Here is a 21,076-nt window from a genome sequence, read left to right as displayed (position 1 = left end):
AATGGTTTAGAAGAACTGGGTTTTTGCTGTTTTTGATTTGCTGAGCTGCAAGTTGCTACTGTTGCTGATTCTTTCACCTTTCTTTGCTTTGATTTTCCCAGGTACTTCTCGGATCTTGTTAATATGAGAAGTGTATTTGGAAGCCCTGTAATTGATTTAAATAGTTGTGGTTCATGTTAGCTGAATACTACTCTATGTTTCTTCAGAGTTTACCTGTTTGTTCCTTATTGATTTAGCCTTACTATTTTGAACTTTTTTGTATTTAGCCTTGCTTAGATAGAACATTATGGACTGTATTTGAACTCTCTTTGTCATGTATTTAACTTGGACTGTTGTAGCATGTGTTATTGTATATGAGTAAGCATCTTCTTTTGAGAAGTTTGATTGAGTTGTTTCAAACTAGTAAGGATAATCAGTCCACAATGAGCTTTCTTATAATCTTGTTGTACTTAGTAGTAATGATACTCGGCATAAATTATTTGGGAATTGTTGATTTCAAAGTTTGGCTTTGGATAAAAGTTCAGTTTAGTATTGTAAGTATGAAGATGAATATGAATGTTATAATCGATTTTGAGTAAATTTCAGAAGGTGATATCTCTGTATGATTAATGGCATGTCTATTGAAGCCATTGTGAGATTAATTAGTAGTTTTCATAATTTAAAGTCATATGGTTGAAGTGGATAATACCGTGATTCATAAGGCTCTCGAGGGTTAATGGCGCATGTTGGGCTCATTTTGGGCCCAGCAGAATTGCTGAAAGAATGCCCAGTTGTGAGCTCGAAATCTGACCCCTCCCATGCGTTCTTTTACTTAAGGCATCAGCCAATCCAATTGGGCTTTGTATGTTTGAGATGATGAGGCCTGTTACTGGCCTTAGCCTTTTAAGTAGCCAAACGTTTAGTTTCAATTCAACGCAAGTCCTTTGTTTATTAGGTTAGTTTGAACATTAGTTAGAATAAATCCAAATTCCCTTAATTTTCTTTAATTAATTAGACTCTTTTAGTTAGGTTGAGGTGTGCCGTATTAGCCAAACATATAAATTATGACCCTCAAAGACTAAACTAAGAAACCCTTTTAATAGAAGTAATTTGAGGCGTGCCATGCCGAATAAAATCCCAAAACCCTTTAAATCTTTAAAAATCGAAGCGTGCCATCAATTGAATTTTCCATGGCCCTCGTGAACCTTGTTATTAATTTGAACCTTCGTAGTTGCTTTAGGCGCGTTCTTTAAATTGATTTTTTTAAATTACTAAATCTAGATGTGCATTTCATGTGACCCGACTCCAATTTCCAAATAGGTTAAATAAAATGTGTCGTGAACTGCTGGTGCATTTCATGTAGCATGATTTACGATGTGTTTTAAATAACCTTGAAATTTCCTGAAATATTAAAAGCGGTTTTAAAGTTAAAATGCACGTAGGATTAAAAGTGTTTTAAAATCAGATAATTGAGCCAAAAATAATAGTTGAGCGACCGTGCTAGAATTACGGAACCCGGGAATGCCTAACACCTTCTCGGGTTAAAAGAATTCCTTACCCGGATTTTTGTATTTCGCGGACTGTAAAATAAAGTCAATCTTTCCTCGATTCGGGATTTAAACCGGTGACTTAGGACACCATGAATGTCACGACCCGAATTTTCCACCCTCGGGAGTCATGATGGTGCCTACTAATGAGAGCTAGGCAAGTCAATCCTTAACTTCTTACATCATTATCAAATTACTTCTTTTAACAATTAACAGTGATAGCATGAAAACAGCGGAATAAAATAAATAAGCGAAAGACCTAAATTAAATAAGCTGAACAATAATGTGAAAGTCAACATATGCCTCTACCCAAGAACTAGTGTCACAGCACTCACGAACCACTAAGAGTACTAAATACAACCGTTTGAAGAAATATAACATTGTTTGTCTCGAATACATGAGATAACAGAATGAAAGATAGAGGAGATGCGGGGCCTGCGGACGCCTGCAAGGCTATCTCGGTGTCTCGGTGGTTTGAAGGCTGGCTCCCGCGCTACTTCTGTTGTCCAATACCTAGATCTATGCAAAAGAGCACAAAGTGTACTATCAGCACAACCGACCCCATGTGCTGGTAAGTGCCTAGCCTAACCTCGGCGAAGTAGTGATGAGGCTAGGACAAGACTACCAAATAACCTGTGAAGTTCAAACATCTATATGTACAGCGGAAAAAAAAATATAGGAAATAATCAGTCAATATGGGAAGGGGAAACATGTTGGGGGAGGTAACAGTTTCAAATAAAAAACCTCAATAAAAGGAAGAAGCAACAAAGCCAGAATGTCAACAATAATCATAAATCAACAATTTGCACGACATCACCCTTCGTGCTTTTACTCTCGTCCTCATCCAAACAATATCAATAATAAAACAAGTGCATGACATCACCCTTCGTGCTTTTACTCTCGTTCTCACCAAATCAACTGTATCATAATAATGTGCATGGCATCACCCTTTGTGATTTTACTCTCTTTCCTCACCACATAGTCAATGAATATCTGTACGGAATGGTACATCGTACGGCACGGCATCACCCTTTATGCTTTACACTCTTTCCTCACAATAGAAAACAATGCACGGCATCACCCATCGTGCTTTAACGCTCTTCCTCACCCAAACAACAATCACAAATAAAGGGGAAAAAGAGTAAGCAAATAATAATAGAAATCCTGGCAAGGGAACAATATCAATAATCTCAGCATCCCGGCAAGGGAGATAATCAACAAAGCAACAAACATCCCGGCAAGGGAGCAATTTAATAACTCTTTCTCTTTCTTTCACTTTTACTTCTTAACACATTTTACCACTTGAGCCAACGCTCCAAAGGATTCAATCGTTTCTTATACTGTCACACTTTGTAATATAACTCGAGTCAATGCTCCTCGAAGTTCAAAGGTCACAATTTCTTTCACAAGCTTTTCACAACATATAGAAATCATCACTAAGGCCTGAAAGACACAACAAAATAAGGATATTCACAATATAAAGACTCACGGTCATGCTAGACACCAATGTATAGATACTCGTCACCATGCCTATACGTCGTACTCGACAATTAGCACGTAGCAAATAAGACTCAACTCCTAATCCCTCAAGCTAAAGTTAGACCAAACAGTTACCTCGATGCCTCGAACACACTCAAAGTTCAATTATAGCTTTACCCCTTGATTCCACCGCCAATTCGCTCGTATCTAGTTACAAATTACTTAACGATATCAATAAATGCTAAATGAATCAATTCTAATGCATGAAAAAAGAAAAAAAATAGGTTTTATAAAGATTTCCCCAAAAAGTCAAAAAATGGACCCCGTGCCCACGTGGTCAAAATCCAAGGTTCAAATCAAAACCCGATTATCCATTCCCCTACGAGCTCAAATATGTAATTTTTTTTGAAATCGGACCTCAAATCGAGGTCCAAATTCCCAATTTTGAAAAACCTAGGTTCTACCCAAAACACCCAATTTTCCCCATGAAAATCTTTGATTTTTAAGTTGAAATCATGTTAAAAGATATTAATGATTGAAGAAAACTAGCTAAAAATGACTTACAATTGATTTGGAGAAGAAAGGTTGTTTGAAAAAACGCCTCTTATGTTTTAGGGTCTTGAAAAGTGAAAATTAACTGAAAATCCCGTCTATTTATACCCCTCTCAGACCCTCACGCAGACCGCATAAAAAGGACTGCGGCCGCGGAGCTCCACCGCGGATCGCAAGAAATCGAGCGCGGCCGCGGAGGCTTGGCCTTGCTCACCGCGGACCGCAAAAACCTACCACGGTCGCGGAGTCCCCACCGCGGACCGCGAGACTTAACTTCAGAAACCTGTAATTTCTCTAAATCTGCAACTTTTTCCTAAGTTCAAAACTTGCCGAAACACACTCGAGCCCTCGGGGCTCCTAACCAAACACAGGTACTAACTCAACAACATCATACGAACTTATCCGTGAGATCAAATCGCCAAAATAGCCTCAATAACAATGAATCAAACATCAAAATCAAAAACTTTTTCCAAACTTCATCAAGTTCAAAATTAAGATTTCAAGTCTGAAACACGTCAAACGACGTCTGGTTTTAACCAAACTTTACAAAAACATCATAAATCATATATATGACCTATACCGAGACCCGAAACCAAAATAAGGGTCCGATACCAACACGTTCTAATCAAATTTCAGTTAAATTTTCCTTCACCATTTCAGAAAAACAATTTTACTTAAAAAATTCATTTCTCGGGCTTGGGACCTCGGAATTCGATTTCGGGCATATGTCCGAGTCCCATATTTTCCTACGGACCCTTCGGGACCGTCAAATTACAGGTCCAGGTCCGTTTACCCAAAATTTTGACCAAAGTCAAACTTATTCATTTTAAACTCAAAACTTAGCATTTTTCACAGAATTTCATATTTAAGCTTTCCGGCTACGCGCTCGGACTGCGCATGCAAATCGAGGCGACTCTAAATGAGGTTTTCAAGGCCTCGAAAGCACAAAATGGATAAGGAAACAGGTGATGACCCCTTTGGGTTGTCACATTCTCCACCTCTAAAACAACTGTTTGTCCTTGAACGGACAGAAGAAGGAAGTACCTGAGTCGTGGAATAGGTGAGGATAACGGCTCCGCATATCGAACTCGGACTCCCAGGTTGATGCCTCAAGAGTCTGACCTCTCCACTGAACACGAACAGAAGGAAAACTCTTGGATCTCAACTGACGAACATGCCGGTCTAGAATAGCTACCTGCTCTTCCTCAAAGGACAAGTCCTTGTCCAACGGGACAGTGCTGAAATCTAACACATGGGATGGATCGCCGTGATACCTCCGAAGCATGGACACATGAAAAACTGGATGCACGGCTAACAAGCTCGGCGGCAATGCAAGTCTATAAGCCACCTCTCCCACTCGATCAAGAATCTCTAACGGACCAATGAACCTAGGGCTAAGCTTGCCCTTCTTCCCAAATTTCATCACGCCTTCATAGGCGACACTCGGAGCAATACCCGCTCACCAACCATAAAAGCCACATCTCGAACCTTGCGATCTGCATAGCTCTTTTACCTGGACTGAGCTATACTCAATCTATCCTGAATGATCCTGACCTTGTCCAAGGCCTCCTGAACCAAATCCGTACCCAACAACTGAGCTCTCCCGGCTCAAACCATCCAACCGGAGATCGACACCGCCTACCATATAAAGCATCATAAGGATCCATCTGGATACTCGACTGGTATCTGTTGTTGTAGGCAAACTCTTCTAAAGGCAAAAATCGATCCCACGAACCTCCAAAATCAATAACACAAGCTCGGAGCATATCCTCCAATATCTGAATAGTCCGCTCGGACTGCTCATCCGTCTGGGGATGAAATGCTATACTCAACTCAACCTAGGTGCCTAACTCTCGTTGAACTGCTCTCCAGAAACGCGAGGTAAACTGCGTACCTCGGTCCGAAATGATAAAGACCGGCATACTATGAAGACAAACAATCTCCCGGATATAGATCTCCGCTTACCTCTCGGACGAATAGGAGATTGCCACATGAATGAAATGCGCTGACTTGGTCAACCTATCAATAATGACCCAAACTGCATCGAACTTCTTCCGAGTCAGCGGAAGTCCAGTAACGAAGTCCATAGTGATCCGCTCCCACTTCCACTCGGGAAGCTCAATCCTCTGAAATAAACCACCAGGCCTTTGATGTTCATACTTAAACTTCTGACAATTCAAACACCGTGCCACATATGCCACAATATCCTTCTTCATTCTACGCCACCAATAATGTTGCCTCAAATCCTGATACATCTTTGCAGCACCCGGATGAATAGAGTACTGAGAACTATGGGCCTCCTCTAAAATCAACTCTCGAAGCTCATCCACATTAGGCATACAAACTTGACCCTGCAATCTCAAAACTCCATCAGCATCTAAGGTAACCTGCTTGGCACCTCCACACTGCACCGTGTCTTTAAGGACACACAAATGGGGATCATCAAACTACCGATCACAGATATGCTCCAATAACGAAGAATGAGCAACCGTGCAAGCTAATACTCGACTAGGATCAGAAATATCCAACCTCATAAATCGATTGGCCAAAGCCTGAACATCCAAAGTAAGCGGTCTATGACTGACCTGAATATAAGCAAGACTACCCATACTGGATGACTTTCTACTCAAAGCATCGGCCACCATATTGGCCTTTCCCGGGTGATATAAGATAGTGATATCATAATCCTTCAACAACTCCAACTACCTCCTCTGCCTCAAATTCAACTCCTTTTTCTTGAACAAGTACTGAAGACTCTTGTGATCAGTGAACACCTCACATGCCACGCCATACAAATAGTGTCTCCAAATCTTCAATACGTGAACAATGGCTGCCAACTCTAAATCATGCACTGGATAGTTCTGCTCGTGAATCTTCAACTGCCTTGAAGCATAGGCAATGACCTTGACATCCTACATCAACACTGTACCAAGCCCAATGCGAGATGCATCACAATAAATGGTATAAGGCCCTGAACCTACGGACAAAACTAACACCGTTGTCGTAGTCAGAGCTATCTTGAGCCTCTGAAAGCTCGCCTCAAACTCGTCCGACCATCTAAACTGGGCACCTTTATGGGTCAACCTGGTCATCAGGGTTGCGATAGATGAGAACCCCTCCACGAACCGACGATAGTAGCCTGCCAATCCCAAGAAACTTCAAATCTCTGTAGCTGATGTTGGTCTAGGCCAGTTCTTGACTGCCTCAATCTTCTTCGGATCAACTTGAATACCCTCTGCTGATACAACATGACCCAGGAATGCAACTGAACTCAACCAAAACTCACACTTCGAGAACTTCGCATATAGCTGACTATCCTTCAGAGTCTGAAGAACCACTTTGAGATGATGCTCGTGCTCCTCCTGGCTGTGGGAATATATCAGAATATCATCAATGAAGACTATCACAAATGAGTCCAAATAAGGCCTGAACACTCGGTTCATCAAATCCATAAAAGCTACTGGGGCATTTGTCAACCCGAATGACATTTTCAAGAACTCATAATGCCCGTACCGAGTGCGGAAAGCTGTCTTAGGGACATCGGATGCCCTAATCCTCAACTGATGGTAGCCAGATCTCAAGTCAATCTTTGAAAATACCTTGGCACCTTGAAGCTGATCGAACAAATCATCAATTCTTGGCAGTGGATACTTATTCTTGATTGTAACCTTGTTCAACTACCGATAATCAATGCACATTTTTATCGAACCATCCTTTTTCTTAATGAAAAACACTGGCGCACCCTAAGGCGAAACACTGGGTCTAATGAAACCCTTCTCAAGCAAGTCTTGCAACTGCTCCTTCAACTCTTTCAACTCAGGCGGGGCCATACGGTATGGCGGGATAGAAATGGGTTGGGTGTCCGGGGCCAAATCGATGCAAAAGTCAATATCCCTGTCGGGTGGCGTACCCGGTAGGTCTGAAGGGAAAACATCAGGAAACTCACGAACCACGGGCACAGAATCAATAGAGGGAACCTCAGCACTGGAATCACGAACATAAGCCAAATAGGCCAAACACCCCTTCTCGACCATACGTCGAGCCTTCACATACGAAATAACACTGCGGGTAGAATGACAAAGAGTCCTTCTCCACTCTAAACGGGGCAAATCTGATAAGGCTAAGGTCACAGTCTTGGCATGACAGTCCAAGATAGCGTGGTAAGGTGATAACCACTCCATCCTCAATATAACATCGAAGTCGACCATGTCTAAAAGTAACAAATCCATGCGAGTCTCAAGACCCCCAATCACAACTACACAAGAGTGATGGACTCGATCTACCACAATAGAATTACCCACCGGTGTAGACACATAAATAGGAATACTCAATGAATCACTAGGCATGACCAGGTACGGTGCAAAATAAGATGACACATACGAATACGTAGACCCTGAATCAAATAGCACTGAAGCATCTCTATCACAAACCAGAATGGTACCTGTAATGACTGCATCTGAAGCCTTCGCCTCAGGCCTAACTGGAAGGGCATAACATCGAGGTTGGGCCCCACCACCCTAAACTACCTCTCTGGGACGGCCTGCTGCTGGCTGGCCTCCACCTCTAGTAGCTTGAGCTCCACCTCTAGGACCTCTACCTCCACCTCTAGCACCTCTACACCACCTCTAACTGGCTGGGCAGGCTGTGGAACACCTGGTGCCTGTACCATAGCATGAGAACCTTGATACTGAGAGCTACCTAGTGTTCGAGGGCAAAACCTGGCAATGTGACCCGGATCACCATAAGTGTAACAAGCCCTTGGCTATTGAGATTGTTGGACCTGTCGACCTGAATGACCACCTCGAAAACTCTGAAGCAGCGGTGCACTGATGGGAGCTGGTGGTGTGTCGTAAGGCTGCTGATCAGAATAGTACGTCTGAGAACCACGACCACTTGAAGTACCATGTGAGACCTGGAGAGCTGACTGAAAGGGCCTAGGAGGATGGCCTCTACCATATGAATCTCTACCTATAGATGAGGTACCACTGAATCTGCCTGAATGACGGGGTCTCTTATTTGACCCATGACCACCTCTTTGTGACAGAATCATCTCAACTCTACAGGCCACATTGGCCGCCTCCTGGAAAGTTATCTCACTCCCGGCCTCCTTGGCCATCTGAAGACAAATCGGCTGAATAAGACCATCAATAAACCTCCTCCCCTCTCTATCTCTCTCTCTCGGTGGGAAGTATGACAAGAGCACGACGAGCTAGATCGATGAACCTGGTCTCATACTGGGTGACCGTCATGGAACCCTACTGGAGGCACTCAAACTGCCTCCGAAAGGCCTCTCTCTGAGTCACGGGGAGAAAATTCTCTAAAAACAACGTTGTGAACTGCTCACAAGTCAAAGATGGCGAACCGGCTAGTCTAGCCAAGCAATAATACCTCTACCAAGTCTTGGTGGATCCATACAGACGAAAGGTAGCAAAATCAACTCCATTGGTCTCAACGATCCCCATGTTCCGAAGAACCTCGTGAACTGTCCAGATAATCCTAGGGATCCTCAGTAGATGCACCACTGAATGTAGAAGTGAAGAGCTTGGTGAACCTATCCAGCCTCTACAAAGCATCGACGGACATAGCCGCTCCATCGCCGGTCTGAGCTACTACACCCGGCTGAACTGCCACAGTTGGTTGAACCGCTGGAACCTGAACCTGGGGAGCTACTTGTTCTGGAATGCGCATAGTAGGAGTCTGAGCCCCTCCTCCAGCCTGAGAAGTGGTTGGTGCAACGGGAAGCAGACCTGCTCGGGTGACACTCTCCATGAGGCCCACCAATCGGACCAGAGTGTCATAAAGAACTAGGGTGGCAATGAACCCCTCTGGGACCTTAGCTGGGCCCACCGAAACTACTGGGGCCGGAACCTCCTCCTCAAAATCAACCTGAGGCTCCGCCACTGGTGATGCTGCTCGGGGCTGAGCTCTGCCCCTACCTCGGCCTCTAGCATGGCCTTGGCCTTGCCCTCTGCCCCTAGTGGAACCTGTTGCTGGGGGCTCGGGCTACTGAGCAGTAGATGAGGAAGCGTGTGTTCTCGCCATCTGCGAAAGAACGGAGTAGAAATTCAATCAGTATTGGGAAACAGAATCGCACGATAAGAAAGAACAAATGTGAAGTTTTCCAAACTCCGTAGCCTCTGGGGGATAAATACAGACGTTTACGTACCGATCCCTCAGACTCTACTAAGCCTGTCTGTGAGTTATGAGACCTATGTAACCTAGGGCTCGGATACCAACTTGTCACGACTCGGATTTCCCACCCTCGGGAGTCGTGATGGAGCCTACTAATGAGAGAAAGGCAAGCCAATCCTTAACTTCTTACATCATTATCAAATTACTTCTTTTAACAATTAACAGTGACAGCATGAAAATAGCAAAATTAAATAAATAAGCGGAAGACCTAAATTAAATAAGCTGAACAATAATGCGAAAGTCAACATATGACTCTACCCAAGAACTGGTGTCACAGCACTCACGAACCACTAAGAGTACTAAATACAACCGTTTGAAGAAATATAACATTATTTGTCTCAAATACATGAGATAACAGAATGAAATATACGATAGAGGAGACGCCGAGCCTGCGGACGCCTGCAAGGCTACCTCGGTGTCTCGGTGGTCTGAAGTCTAGCTCCTGCGCTACTGCTGCTGTCCAATACCTAGATCTATGCAAAAGAGCACAAAGTGTAGTATCAGCACAACCGACCCCATGTGCTGGTAAGTGCCTAGCCTAACCTCGGTAAAGTAGTGACGAGGCTAGGACAAGACTACCAAATACCCTGTGAAGTTCAAACATCTATATGTACAGCGGAAAATAAATACAGGAAATGATCAGTCAATGTGGGAAGGGGAAACATGTTGGGGGAGGTAACAGTTTCAAATAGAAAACCTCAATAAAAGGAATAAGCAACAAAGCCAGAATGTCAACAATAATCAGAAATCAACAATTTGCACGGCATCACCCTTCGTGCTTTTACTCTCGTCCTCATCCAAACAATATCAGTAATAAAACAAGTGCACGGCATCACCCTTCGTGCTTTTACTCTCGTTCTCACCAAATCAATCGTATCATAATAATGCGCACGGCATCACCCTTCGTGCTTTTACTCTCTTTCCTCACCACATAGTCAATGAATATCGTACGGAATGGTACATCGTACGGCACGGCATCACCCTTCGTGCTTTACACTCTTTCCTCACAATAGCAAATAATGCACTGCATCACCCTTCGTGCTTTAACGATCTTCCTCACCCAAACAACAATCACAAACAAAGGGGCAAGGGAGTAAGTAAATAATAATAGAAATCATGGCAAGGGAACAATATCAATAATCTCAGCATCCCGGCAAGGGAGATAATCAACAAAGCAACAAACATCCCGGCAAGGGAGCAATTTAATAACTATTTCTCTTTCTTTCACTTTTACTTCTTAACTCATTTTACCAGTTGAGCCAACGCTCCAAAGGATTCAATCATTTCATATACTGTCACACTTTGTAATATAACTCGAGTCAATGCTCCTCGAAGTTCAAAGGTCACAATTCTTTCACAAGCTTTTCACAACATTTAGAAATCATCACTAAGGCCTGAAAGACACACCAAAATCAGGATATTCACAAGATAAAGACTCACGGTCATGCTAGACACTAACGTATAGATACTCGTCACCATGCCTATACGTCGTACTCGACAATTAGCACGTAGCAAATAAGACTCAACTCCTAATCCCTTAAGCTAAGGTAAGACCAAACACTTACCTCGATGCCTCGAACACACTCAAGGTTCAATTATAGCTTTACCCCTTGATTCCACCGCCAATTCGCTCGTATCTAGTTACAAATTACTTAACGATATCAATAAATGCTAAATGAATCAATTCTAATGCATGAAAAAAGAAAAAAAAATAGGTTTTATAAAGATTTTCCCAAAAAGTCAAAAAATCGACCCCGGGCCCACGTGGTCAAAACCCGAGGTTCAAACCAAAACCCGATTACCCATTCCCCTACGAGCTCAAATATGTAATTTGTTTTGAAATCGGACCTCAAATCGAGGTCCAAATCCCCAATTTTGAAAAACCTAGGTTCTATCCAATACACCCAATTTCCCCCATGAAAAACTTTGATTTTTAAGTTGAAATCATGTTAAAAGATGTTAATGATTGAAGAAAACTAGTTAAAAATGACTTACAATTGATTTGGAGAAGAAAGGTTGTTTGAAAAATCGCCTCTTATGTTTTAGGTTCTTGAAAAGTGAAAAATAACTGAAAATCCCGTCTATTTATACCTCTCTCAGACCCTCACCGCGGACCGCATAAAAAGGACTGCGGCCGCGGAGCTCCACCGCGTAACGCAAGAAATTGAGCGCGGCCGCGGAGGCTTGGCCTTGCTCACCGCGGACCGCACAAACTCTACCGCGGTCGCGGAGTCCCCACCGCGGCCGCGAAGTTTCCACCGCGGACCGCGAGACTTGACTTCAGAAACCTGTAATTTCTCTGAATCTGCAGCTTTTTCCTAAGTTCAAAACTTGCCGAAACACACTCGAGCCCTCGGGGCTCCTAACCAAACACACGTACTAACTCAACAACATCATACGAACTTATTTGTGCGATTAAATCACCAAAATAGCCTCAATAACAATGAATCAAACCTCAAAATCAAGAACTTTTTCCAAAAACTTCATCAAGTTCAAATTTAAGATTTCAAGTCCGAAACACGTCAAACGACGGGTTTTAACCAAACTTTACAGAAATATCTTAAATCATATATAAGACCTGTACCGGGCGCCGGGAACAAAATACGGGCCCGATACCAACACGTTCTAATCAAATTTCATTTAAATTTTCCTTAACCATTTCAGAAAAACAATTTTACTTAAAAAAAATTATTTCTCGGGCTTGGGACCTCGGAATTCGATTCCGGGCATATGCCCGAGTCCCATATTTTCCTTGGGTCCGGGTCCGTTTACCCAAAATGTTGACCAAAGTCAAACTTATTCATTTTAAACTCAAAACTTAGTATTTTTCATAGAATTTCATATTTAAGCTTTCCGGCTACGCGCCCAGACTGCGCATGCAAATCGAGGCGACTCTAAATGATGTTTTCAAGGCCTCAGAAGCACAGAATGGATAAGGAAACAGGTGATGACCCCTTTGGGTCGTCACATTGAATTATCCCAAGTGGCGACTCTGATTTTTAATTAAATAATCCTGTTTCGATTGTCACTTAAATTGGAAAAACTCTCTTATACCCTTCCCCGGGTAGGAAAAAGGAGGTGTGACAACCAGTTCGAAAACTAGATAGCCCGTGCTATTTTAATCCGAAAAATTGGTATGGTACAAAATAACCGTTCGAACCGAATCATAGACACCCCTAACTATAAGCGTTATTTGAAAATTTTATATCTTATTTGTAAAATAATTATATGGCTTGTAACATTACGAGTATCTTTAAAAAAAAAATTAACTGTTTCAGAGCCAAATATCTTTAGTTTTATTATTTTTTGTTTAGAAATGTACAAGAGATGGCTTTCAATATTTTTGTCTATATTGGTTTAAAGTGGTTGATTTGGTAACTAACCACTTTAAATTTGACCAGTTCAACATAATATATGACTCAAATGGCAAAAATATTTGGTAAAAATTGGATTATGTTCCCTAGTTGAATAAGGCCTAAATAATACGACACTGCCTAAAGTTAGGGGAAGAACAACAATATTCATTCTCTACTTTTGCCGAGAATTAGAAATAAAATATTCTGCCTTGATAAAGCTGCTAAAGATAAGCATAATCAGATATAGAACAGCCTTGATTAATCAAATTTACTCGGGAATTAAAAAAAATAGCCTGTTGGAACTTTTCGCGTGTTGAAATTCCAGCAATAGGTGCACCGATCTTCAGTATATTATGCTGGAATTTTCTGTGTTGTAGCAAAATAGTAGCTATTTTAATGACTTTATAAACGCTGACTATTTTTGAATGACCAATCCGAAAATTGGCTAGCCCATGCTATTTTTACAATGTAATATATGTCCAAAACAATAAAGTTTAAAGAAAAGACTTTGCAATCATTATAAGTGATGTTTTAACATTTTTTTCAGCAATAAGTGATTTTACTGATCATACAACCAAATATATAAGCGGTAAAAATTATGTATTTCTCGGCAAGATAATCAAATAAAAGTCAAATTCTCAATCATTCATCAACTGATTCTATTATTGTGAAAGGAAAAAAAACACGAAATTAAAGCATTGATCACGAGTGGGAGTGATCTACCCTATAATTAACAAGTCATTGACTTAAAATACAATTTTAGTTAGTTTATAGCCCGTTTGGCCAAGCTTCTAAAATCAGCTTATTTTGCGAAGTGTTTTTCTCAAAAGTACTTTTTAAAAAAAGTACTTTTGGTGAGAAGTAGTTTGTGTTTGGCTAATTAATTAGGAAAACACTTTTGAAATGTAATCAGTGTTTGGCCAAGCTTTTGAAAACTGCTTCTAAGTGTATTTTTCTCAAAAATGCTTCTCAGAAAAGTGCTTTTGGAGAGAATCTATTTTTTTCTGCTTCTCCAAAACTACTTATGCTTCTCCTCAAAAGCACATTTTTCCTTCCAAAAGCTTGGCCAAACACCTCAATTTTTTGCCAAAAATGCTTTCGGCCAAAAAAACACTTTTGGCCCAAAAAAAGCTTGGCCAAACAGGCTATAATAGTTTGACAAGTTCATGTAATGAGCCATGACGTGATTAAAATCTTCAAACACAAACCTTTCCAACTATATCACAAGACGTAAATTCCTCTCTTATAATCAGTGGCGGAGGCAGGATTAACGTTAATGGGTTCAAAATAAAAGAAAATGTGGCCAGTAGGAATTGAACCAATGACCTTACAAAAGTTTTTAATGCCCTTAACCACTAAACTATACTTCTGGACTATCCCAAGGAAATTCAAAATATAACATATAGATATACAAAATAAATTTTATCTTATATACAGTGTAATTTTCCGGCAAAGGGGGTTCGGGTGAACCCTCTCCCGCCTCTCTAAATTCGCCCTTGCTAATAACTAATTAACATAATTTAGTTTAAACGTGGAAGCATCTACTAATTAAGTTGTGTTCATGTGACCTATAAGTCACGTGTTCAAAGTAGTGGAAGCAGTCATTAATGTTTGCATTAGAGTAGACTGTCTACGTCACAATTCTTGGGATACGGCCTTTCCCCAAATCCTGCGTGAACGCGAGATACTTTGTATCGGATTACTTCTTTTCTTGCCTTAAGTGTAAACGTAGTTTTTAAAATTATAGTGACAATAATATTTTTTGCTGTCCGTAATAAATGAATATTGTTGTATCAAATCTTCCAAATCCAGCTAACCTATGGGAGTAGTTGTTTGGGCTCCATGATCTTTTGGGCCTGTCGAAGTTCTAACTATACAATTGTTTGAGGGGAACTTACACAAATGTCCCAAATAAATCTCAATTTATCAACCTCTGGTCATTAGTCATAGACTTACCAAAACTAGCCAACAAAAATTGAAAAAACAAATAATAGAGTTCTTTCTATCAAAGAATCACATGCAAAAATCACCTTCCATATTTTTAAGCGTGATTAACAACATTAGATACAAGACGGAAAGGAAATTTCATGGACAGGGTAGCAAATAAGGTGATGAAATACAAAAATTTATACAATATTCTAAAAATCTAAACAAAAAAGGGACTTTTTCAATGGATATAGTTGAAATTCATTGAAAATATATAGATAAGTCAATATACAAAATTTGAGGAAGATTGGAGGTGATTTGGACTGATTTTGTATCAAAATTTGTAATTAAATCAAGTTCAAAAAAGTCTTCTGCGACACATGTATCACGCATGTATCTCACACACAGGTATACATGAATATACATCTGATACACAATTGATATAAATATGATACATATGTGATACACAAATGATACACAATGTGATACACATATCATTTTTTCATGTTCAGTTTTTACTTCGAATTTTCAATTCAAACCACCTCAAAACTTCACCAAATCATCCCAAAACTGAGATTCAAGCTCCGTAAGTTGTGCTCAATCTATTCTAATAACACCCACTAAAAACAAAGCAAAAATCTGATATTTTTTCCCTACAAATAGCTAATTTGGTTAATATTAGTAATATTTTATCAATTGACCAATTTTTGTAATGAGCTACTTGTAAATGGACATAGCTGGTAATTTCTCTTGTTTGAGCTCCGTGGTCTTTTCGGCCCGTAAAGGTTTGGCATGGTATCACAATGGATTAGTTACCTCCTATAGCAAAAGTTGATACCTTATTTATTTTAAATTATCTTTTTAAAAAATTATATTCCATAGCTACCTTTTGATTTTTTATAGCCAAATATCTATTTATGATCACCTTCTATCCTTAAGCCATAAAATAAGCTTTGTATTATTTTTTTCTCTCCACTCAAATTTCTCCTATCCCCTCAAATTTCTCGTACCCCCTACCCCATATCTATTATCCCTCTCTCTCTCTCTTCTTCCACCGTCATCTTACTTTTACAGAGCTTTAAATATATATTTTTTTTGTACAGTTTCGAATCTCATCTATTTGCCATGGATTTGAACTGCAAAGTTTTGAAGTTTATGATGATGAAAACTCCGGCTAATTCGTTTAGCGAATATGCTCCTGTTACATCTTGAAATATGTGGTAGGATTGGTTTGTACCTCAGTTTGAAGAGAACCATATATTATTCGACCTAATTTTTGGAGAAAGAACCAATCCAGGGCTTCTTTTCAGGCTTAAGTAAATAAAAATCTTTCTTAATAATTTGTTTGGTAATGGTGGATTCTAATGGATTTCTGGATGGCAACACCATTAATTACGGATGGAAACGAATTGAAAATTCAGGTTCATGTTCGGAGAAAAATCGTTAGCGGCGAAGATGATGTGGTAGATAAGAAGAAAGTGAAAATTGAGCTTCCTATTCTGAGGGAATTGTTATTTCCATCCGTTGAGACGGCCTTAGGGATTTTCTTGAACAAAGACGACGGAGTTTGGGGCTGAGCAACTTGAATTTTCTGTTAATATATTTTAATGTATTTCAATGTATCTCGCCGTATTTCCATGTATATCATTGTATTCATTGTCTTTTTTTTTCATTGTATTTCAATTTATCTCACTGTATTCCATGTATTTTATTGTATTCACTGTCTCGTTGTATTCCATGAATATATTCATATATTTTTTTAATTAATATAATTTATGTATTCAGATGTACATATGTATTCAGATGTACATATGTATTCAAATTGCTTTGTTTTTATTGTATTTCCAGAAGATGAAGGTAATAGAAATGAGGATGTTGAGGTGGATGTGCGGGCATAGTAGGATGGATAAGATTAGGAATGATGATATTCGAGAAAAGGTGTGCGTGGATCCCATTGATGACAAGATGCGGGAAGCAAGGCTCAGGTGGTTCGGGCACGTTCAGAGGAGAAGCCCAGATGCTCCGGTAAGGAGGTGTGAACGGCTGGTTGTGGAGGGCTCGAGAAGAGGTAGAGGGCGGCCTAAGAAGTATTAGAGGGAGGTGATTAGGCAGGATATGGCGATGCTTCAGATTTTCGAGGACATGACACTTGATAGGAATATGTGGAGGTCGAGTATTAAGGTTGTAGGCTAGGAGGTAGCTGAGTATTGTCTTATGTCAGAACTTTGGGGGACTAGTTTGGTAAGGATACTATTTTGCTTTTGCTTGGTATCATTCCTCTTGATTTCATGTTGTTCTTATTTTTCATATATATATATATATATATATTTCATATTGTTTCTGTGGTGTTACTAATATTGTTTTCTTTTGTCCTTTTGTCTTATTGAGCTGAGGGTCTTTCGAAAACAGCCTCTCTACTCCTTCGGGGTAGGGGTAAGGTCTGCGTACACACTACCCTCCCCAGACCCCCCTAGTGAGATTACACTGGGTTGTTGTTGTTGTTGTTGTTGTTGTTATCGGCTGTGAAAAATATTCAGCATGTTTTCTCTTAAGATTGCTATGTTTTTGGGGTATTTTTCCGTTGAGAATCTTTTTTATAACTGGAAATACAAAATTTGTGTGTTATAATTGAGTTTGTTGAGTTATATTAGGAGTCTATTATGCTGATTGGTTCACTTTTCGTTTAAAAATAGTTGAATAGACCATGAATTGCGCTATTTAAATTACTGTATTCACAAATACATATCGTGAATACAGTCGAATACAATAATTTGTCTAGCTGCAATCTCATGCTTCACGTCGTGAATACAGTCGAATACAAAAATCTATCTAGTTGTAATCCCATGTTTCACGCCTAGAAATGCTACTGTATTCGTGAATACAATAGCTAAAATACATCGATGATACTCTAAAAACCCTGAAAACATAGCTATAGGAAGTAATATAGTAAATGGTAGCAAAAATAGCTAATAACCACTAAAACATAGTGATTTCTGAAAGTTTCACTAAAGAGAATCGGTTATGTTTTAGCCTTCTTTTAGGTTTGGCAAAAATTGCCCCAAAAAATTGACATTATATAAAACCTAGTTCCTTAATTATTCTCTCTCCCCATATCTCTTCTTCTATCTCCCGTATCTCTTTTCTTTTCCTCAAGTAAAAGGAAAAATAACATTAGTAGACGCACAAAAAAATACCATCAACCAACTGATCTCTCTCAAACAAATCACTCAGCAACCCATGAACCAGCATCAGTTAGGCTATTTTCGGGGATTAGGTGACGATAATAGATAATTTTGCGATGATGACTTTTTTCGGCAATTTTGAGTCTGCCCGGTGGTGAGTGTGATGGGTAAAACAAAAATTGGATTATCTTATAGAGAAATTGAAGGAGACAGTGGTGGAAGGTTCCTCTAGTGAATAGCCCATTTCCACGCCATTAACAACAAACCCATTTCAATTTAGTAATTTTTCTTCCAAATAAATTTTATATTTTGTGCTTCAAAAGTATTTCAATTAAATAGAATTTGCAGGGATTCTTAGTTAGACCCGCATTAGCGTTCGCTGTTCCCCATTCCACCCCAATTCTTTTGAGATTTTATTTTATTTTAGGGAATTCTCATCTTGTATACCAATATATTTTTGGTATATATTTTTATGTATATCCATAAGAAATTATGTATTATACAATGATATATACAAGGAAAGAAAATAATTTTTTTATATACATTTTAATATACACAAAGAATGAAAATAAAATTGTGATATACATTTTTGGTATACACATTGTTAATGTATTATACATTGTGATATATAAAAAATACAATTATTTTTGTGTTATATACTTGGATATAGAGACAAAAATAAATTATAGACAACTATATTTATAATTTTATATTTTTGATATACCAAGAAGGAAAAAAAAGTTATGATATACATTTTAATATATACGAAGAAAGAAAATAAAGTTGTGATATACATGTTAATATATACAAAGAAAGGAAAGAAAGTTGTGATATACATGTTGATATACACATTAGTGTTATAATATACATTTATTGGCTATAACTAGGGCTTTTTTCTGCTAATTATGGGGTATGTCGTCACACCATGCCAAAACCCCTTTCAAATTCTAACACACAAAAATGGATATATGGACTTTTGGCACAAAAACTTAGGTGCGAAGTGAACAAGCGTGGAAATGACAACGTATTTAAAGTTTAACTGCCTTAGAATCAAACTTCAGATCATCGGTTTAAAGTTTCAATTGCGAGTTTGTATTTAGAACCCTAGGTTTGAAGTTTGAATCCAAGAATGTTAAACACCCATGACTTCTAGACTGACTTCCATTTGAAGATAATAGAAGTTCACCTACTTTCTTATTATTTGCTTAACAATATGAAGTAATCGACATATCAATAGGAGTTTATGAGAAACAAAAGAATTTACATTTTATTGGATTTAAAAAAATCTAATTACAAATCCGATTGGTAAAAAAAAAATATTGTTGTTGATAATGGAAATGAAAAATATTAAAATGTATGATATAATTTATACTTCAGAAAAATGAAATATCGTTGTTGATAATGAAAATAAAAAATGTTAAAACAACACCGCGTGCCCTTGTTGCTAACTCCATTCACATATGATTTTTATTTTTTTTGACAAACAAAGATAGATATTTATATAGAGTTACGTAACATTGTTCATTACATCATCCTCAATGGTAGTGGAATTGAGGATGTTCATATTGCCTAGTCTGGCAAGATCACACAAAACATGAGTAGATAGTTTCTTAACAAAATAAACATAGCATCCTATCTGCATCTAGCTTATTTAGGATAATAGTATGGGGCCTATCTAGTAGCTGATGATCCATGCGCTTTTCTAGAGCTTCCTTATCCAGTCCATGTGCCACTTGATTCCCATCTCTAAAGTTATGGAGAATTTTCGGCTCCTTCAGACGATGCATAAACCACCTGCAATAGTTGGCAATCATATAGTTAGATATGGACTATTTAATCACTGATCACTATTCACTAGCATATAGAACATTGATGTGTGTGTACTACCTATGCTATGAACATAGCTATGATCAAATATCCGATCACCACTCTTAAAAATTAAATGAAACAACAACAACAGCAACATATCCAATGGAATCCCATAAATGGGATTTGGGGAGGATAATGTGTAATTAGACCTTACCCCTACTTTAGAGAGGTAGAGAGCTTGTTTTCAGTAGACCCTCGGCTCAAGAATAGTGAGATATAAACCACCTGCAATAGTTGGCAATCATATAGTTAGATTCATTACCATTAATTAAAGTTTGGATTACCTCCGTAGAGTCCGTTTCTATAACTAGTGAAGTGAAACCATGAGCTAAAGCTATTTGTAGCCCTTCCTTTAGAGCCTCCAGTTCACACTGAAGGGGTAATGAAGCTGGGCAATGATGTTGATAGCCCATAATCCATTGGCCGTGATCGTCCTTGAAGGAGCCTCCCAAGCCTGCTAGGTTAAGGTTTTTACTAAAAGCACCATCAATGTTTAGCTTAAGCGAACCTGCGGGAGGTTTATGCCATGCGACCATTATTGCATGTTTCTTAGGCTTCGGTTGATCTCGTTGGGTTAGCAATTTATATTCAGTGTCCAGCATAACAGTACTTTTAATAGTTAGTCTGAAGGAAGTGTTTTTCACATTATTATTATTACGATTCAACCAAATGTTCCAAATGACAAAAGGAAAAAGATCAGTCCAGTTAACAAACTTAGAAAGATTTGGAGGATGAAGGTCTCTTAAGGAAGCTAGCCAATGGGCGAAGGTGGTAATAGGACTGCTTTTAAAACCCATTAGATCCCAGAAGCCATAAACGGCTGAGCATTCAGTGAAAATATGTTCAATACTTTCAATTCCTGATTTGCACACATGGCATGTTGGGTCTATATTGATACCAATATAATGGAGGTAGGCACGAGTTGGTAGTTTGTTGTGGAGATATTTTCAATGAAATTTTTTTATTTTATTCGGGCAGTTGAGAGCCCAAATCC

The sequence above is a fragment of the Nicotiana sylvestris genome, chromosome 5, assembly GCF_000393655.2.
Source record: "Nicotiana sylvestris chromosome 5, ASM39365v2, whole genome shotgun sequence".
Classification (NCBI taxonomy): domain Eukaryota; kingdom Viridiplantae; phylum Streptophyta; class Magnoliopsida; order Solanales; family Solanaceae; genus Nicotiana; species Nicotiana sylvestris.
Note: the sequence above shows the minus strand (reverse complement) of the source record.